The following is a 6,020-nucleotide window of genomic DNA, read 5'->3' on the forward strand; positions in this document are numbered from 1 at the left end:
GTGGTCTTGTCATTGTAACTTAATTGTTTTATTGTCCAAGTTGATAGTACATAACAGTGAAATGATAATATATAAAACGAAAGGGAAGTGGGCTCTAACATCAAAGCCATCCAATAAATGAATGAGATTTTTAGAATTGACTGATTGACTAAGTTTGTCATTTTGTATCCATTCCAACTGGTCATGGCTTAACTATCATCAATTTGGTAGTTGTTAATTCAATAATTTATGAAATAGGAGTCACCCTTTCCAAACTCTCACCTCATCTACTCTACTTATTCTAACATTATTGTCTTTTGACTTTTTTATTTTTTTAAAATTTTTTTTATATTAGATTCCAATTTGAATCTTATTTTGGAGTGGAGTTAGACTTTTAAACGTGATTGATTTTGTTTCTACATGGTTGAGATAGGCGGTCGCCGCCTTCCTTCACACATAACGTACTGTCCCAAACTATGCTTAGAGTGTTAGAAAGGGTTGCTGGGCCCTATTCTGGTTCTGAAAGTAGTGAGTCGGTAATTAAACGACTCCGGTATAACGGTGCTAAGCTGTTTAGGGGCATCACTAGAGTTGCCCTTGTAGTGACCGAATACTAGTTGGAGGCCACCAAGAGGATCATGAATTGACTGCACCCCTGAGCAAAAATTGAAGGGTGTAGTATCTTTGCTTTGCGATGAAGTATATTAGTGGTGGTTAACGGTTTAAAAGGGTACTCAGGCAGATCGGATTACTTGGGATCAAAGAGCGTCTTCCAAGGTAAATATGTGGGGGTGAGTTATGTAGATACTCGTAGACGCGAGTTTATGAAACTCGTTCAAAAGGATAGGACAGTGGCCGAGTATGAGGCTGAATTTCTAAGACTGAGCTGTTATGCTCGTGGAATGGTATTGACTGAGTATGAGAAGTGTGTTCGCTTTGAGGAAGGGTTAAAGGATAATTTGAAGGTTCTGATAGCTCCGCAAAAGGAGCGAAAATTCGCTGTCTTGTTGGACAAGGCGAAGATCGCTAAGGAGGTTAAGCGCATTGAGTGCAAGAATAAGGATCGTGAGAGAGGTAAGAATAAGAGGAATTTAGTGCCCTCTAGTTCTATTTAGAGGCCTAAGAAACGGGGCAAGTTTGATGGGCCTTCGAGAGTTGGGGTCCCAGTTGCTCCTACTGTGGCTCAACAGTGTGGGGATTGTGGTAGACACCATCCAGGTGAGTGTTGGAGGAGGTTGGGAGCGTGTCTGAGATGTGGGTCGATGGAGCACCATATCAGAGATTGCCCAAAGTGTTCTGTTCAAATGCAAGCTTTAGCTCCGAGATATGTTCAACCTCCGCGGGCAGTTCAGTGGCCACTTAGGGGTCGTGGTCCGGTTAGGGGTGCTAATGGTATGGACAGAGGGTAGAGAGCTGTTAGAGTATGCCTAAAGATCAATCATGAGATGATTGTAATAACGTACTTGATTTATCATGTTTATTAATATAAGGCGTTGCCATTATTATTTCAGTTTCTTTTCTGTGTGTATAAATAAACTGTTTTATAATAATGTCCTGAGAATAATATGATTATTCTTAAAAGGTCCTTAGTCAAGTATTATTGTTGGATAGGACAACAATAATGCATTAAGACTAACATGTAGTTGATTGATGATAAAAAGTTGTCATTGATATGGAATGTCAAAATTGATGCATGAGTATGTGTTAGAGAACAACATATTGGACTGACCTGTTATGAGTATGTTTCTTAGATTATTATGTATTTGTCACAACATTACTCATAGTGATTAAATGTATATGATCCTCAGACTTGAGATCATCATAATCCCAACATCGTGAGTTGTATATTTTGATACAGTCAAACGTACACCGTAACTGGTTGTTCTATAAATGCTGATGTTGGATATACCACGATCTATGTAGAGGGATGGTTGATTGGTATAGGATAAGTCCCTCTTACATAATGGGAGTAATATCTTAGGCCAATTGATTGAGTGAGACTAGAAATGCATGGCCATGCTCGAATAAGCTGATATGAGATGTCATACTTATTTGTATATCATAGTCTACTTAAGATATCAAGGAACATGGAATGGACTATGCAAGTGTGACTATTCCATAACTTGTGTCCAATCCAGAGATAAAAGACTTAAGGATTATTGCATGAAAAGTTAATCATAAAAAGGTTATGTCGAATCATGATTTCTTGTGACTTAGGTAGCAATGATGCATTGCTAGGTGCCACTTATTGTTTGTAACATTGGAATCATTCTAGTATTACTGCTAACATTACAAGAACCTACAGGGTCACACCCTATGGTTAAAATGAGCGGAATAAAACATAGTTGGTATTATGTTTGGTTATCGCTTGAATTAAATTAATTATAGAATTAATTTAATTTGGTAATCAAATATCAAACACATTATGTACAAGGTTGTTGTACGCATAATAAGAACATGAATTTGGTTAGTATATAAATTCAAATAAATATATAGTTTACTGAAATCATTATTATAATTAATGTAATTATAATTTTCGGTTTAAAACATTGTTATATTTATTTAATTTTTAGAAACCCTAAAAATAGATATAAAAATCTCATTTTTTCTTTGCTTGGGGTCTAGTAGCCGTCGAAGCAAAGTCTTTTCAAAATAGTTTTGGGGACTCCTTTCGTTCATTGTCAACTGGGTGGATTACGTAGAAGCCGAAGTCACGATAGGTTGTGGCTTGGTTCAATAGTAGATTAGATTACTCGTTGTTGAGGCGTTGCTGTCTACTCAGAATAGAGATTCGATAATTTTGAAACCTTTATTTCACCCCAATTCGTTCCTCACACATGGATCCATGGTTAGAATCGCCGAATGTTTTATTTTTTCGCTGCACCGTAGGGGTGCCTGCGGTCCAACAGTGGTATCAGATCCACTTGTGGGATACGTACTCGGGTTTAAATACTTGGGTGATGCAATTGTATGAGATGCATGCTTCAATTTTATTACGTTTCCGACTGTTTAAATCGTTTAAGAGTAACCAGATAACCGTTCCTTTTGACGATGGATTAAATGTTAATCATGGTGTTATGGCCTATTCGGTTTTATGTTATTACTGTTAAGTGTTAACAGATCTATAATGGTGCTACGATGGTGCTTACAGTTTCCAGTAAGAGTTAGCTGGTTAGTGGAACAAGGGTTGTTCTGGCATGAAACCTCAAAGACTAAAATCCTGAAAACACGATTCTGTTGGTAAAAGTTATCAAATCGTGAGGTTTCATTTGAATGGGGTATGTGCCCCGCACCCCTGGTCCATACACCGGAGCCGTCCTCAGATCCCATCTTCTTAAAGTATGTTTTATAATAAATTAAACTTGGTGGCCATAAAAGTTGAAAGGATATGTTATAATTCACCTTAACAAAGACGTTGTATTATTTATGCTATTTTTGACATGCACGGTGTTTGCAATGCATAGTTATAGCCTGATGACCCATTTGATAAAAGGTTGTAATTTTATAAATATGGCCTGCGTGTCGTGCCTTACTACTATTCTCTTGTATTTCTCTTATCATCTTATTCCCTCGTATGTAAAACGAGTTTCTGCATATTGTAATTTGCAAGAGTTACTGTGGCTAGACGAGAAGGAAGATGGACCAACTAGTGTGGACCGATAGCTTGTGAAATGACTTACACCTTTAGGTTTCCTTTTGGTTCTCCCATTGGCTTGGGTTGCACCACCTTAGTTTATGGGCTATAACTATTGCATTTATTTATTGCTTTATTTATTCATGTATGAGATGCTATGGATGTCTAAAGCATGCCAAATTTTAAATATGTTAAAATTTGATAATAATGAACCACATTAATTGATGAGATCAAATAAATAGCTAAATGGACTAAGGTAAACCATAATTGGTGAGATGGAACAACATTAACAAAATCCCTCTATTAAAATATTAAGTCAATATAGCCTTCCAATTTTACCCTCGTTAAGGCCTCGATCAATATTGTGTAGGTTCTGCTAAAGCGAAGTACTAGTATTTATCTTGGTTAAACGCGAAGAATAAACAAGTGATATTCGCTGGTTAAAATTGGCTAATGACTTAACTAGGTTATTCTAATAGGATTAGAAACCTAGAGGCAAGTAATTTGGATAAATCATAAGATGATTAGAACAAGAGTTGTTTACCAAACTTTAGGAGTTACATATAATGTAATTAGCAGGTGTTGCTTACCTAGATAACCATAATCTTGAGAGTAAAGCCAAAGCTGACTTAAGAGGAGGTGAAATATGGATCCTTAACCCACTTGAAATACTTTTCGAGAAAGTCTTTCCGAAACTAATATATGAGGGTTATTAATTTTGTAATAAAATAGTAGGAACATCATTTAATAAAGTCCTTTTAATGATTGATATAAATTTGATAAATTTTCACACGCATATTTTATTATTGTAGATATATTATGGCTGCAAACACTAATACACTCTCATTGCGATCGATCCTTGAGAAAGACAAATTGAATGGTTTAAATTTTCTTGACTGGTTCCGTAACTTGAGGATTATACTCTAACAAGAACGAAAATTATATGTAATTGAACAACCGGTTCCTAACGAACCACCCGTTAATGCCTCGAGGGCTGATAGAGATGCTTACAAGAAGCATCTCGATGATATGGTAGACGTTGGATATCTTATGCTTGCCACTATGAATCCTGAGCTTCAGAAGCAACATGAGGACATGGTTATTTATGAAATGATTGAACACCTGAAAGAACTTTATCAGGGGCAAGCACGGCAAGAGAGGTTCGATATCTCTAAGGCCTTATTTCAATGTAAGCTGGCTGAGGGAAGCCCAGTAAGACCTCATGTCATTAAGATGATTGGCTATATTGAAAGCTTGTCTAAGCTTGGATTTCCATTGAGCCAAGAGTTGGCCACTGATGTTATTCTGCAATCATTGCCGGATAGCTACAGTCAGTTAGTCCTCAATTTCAATATGAATAAAATTGATAAGACTCTACCACAGTTGCCAGTATGTTACGAACTGCTGAAGGCAACTTGAAAAAGGTTGGACCCAAGCCTATACTGATGGTCCGTAATAACAAGGGCAAGGGAAAGGCCAAAGTTCAAACAAAGCCCGAGGGCAAAAGTAGGCCAAGCCTGGAAAATTAAATGCTATATTGAAACCTAAAGGTGGGGTGGTTAAGGAAGGAAATTGTTTTCATTGTGGTGTGACTGCACATTGGAAGCAGAACTGCCCTATCTATCTTGAGGAAGTCTGTTTCAGGTATTTATGTTATTGATATTAATTTATCAACTACTACTTCATGGGTATTAGATACTGGTTGTGGTTCTCACATTTGTACTTCTGTACAGGGACTACAAAGGAGTAGGACTTTGGCTAGAGGAGATGTGGACTTACGAGTTGGAAATGGAGTAAAAGTTGCTGCATTAGCTGTGGGAACATATAATTTATCTTTGCCTAGTAGACTTGGTTTATGTTTAGAAGATTGTTATTATGTGCCCAGTTTGACTAAAAATATTATTTCAATTTCTTGTTTAGACAAAATTGGTTTTGAGATAATTATTAAGAATAATAGTTATTCCTTTTATCTCAATAATGTTTTCTATGGTTCGATACAATTGATTAATGGTCTCTATATTTTAGATCAAATGAATCCCATTTACAACATAAATACTAAAAGATCGAAAATAAATGACTCAAATCGAACTTATCTATGGCATTGTCGTTTGGGCCACATAAGTGAGGAACGCATATCCAAGCTCCATAAAGATGGTCTCTTAGATTCATTTGTTTTTGAACAATTTGAAGTATGTGAATCTTGCTTATTGGGAAAAATGACCAAATCTCCTTTTACTGGTAAAAGTGAACGAGCTAGTGATTTATTAGGCCTAATACATTCTGATGTATGTGGGCCAATAAATACACAGGCTAGAGGAGGATTTCACTACTTCATTACTTTCACTGATGATTTCAGTTGATATGGGTATGTCTATCTCATGCGCCATAAGTTTGGATCCCTTGAAAA

This window comes from Gossypium hirsutum, chromosome D03 (genome assembly GCF_007990345.1).
Source record: "Gossypium hirsutum isolate 1008001.06 chromosome D03, Gossypium_hirsutum_v2.1, whole genome shotgun sequence".
Classification (NCBI taxonomy): domain Eukaryota; kingdom Viridiplantae; phylum Streptophyta; class Magnoliopsida; order Malvales; family Malvaceae; genus Gossypium; species Gossypium hirsutum.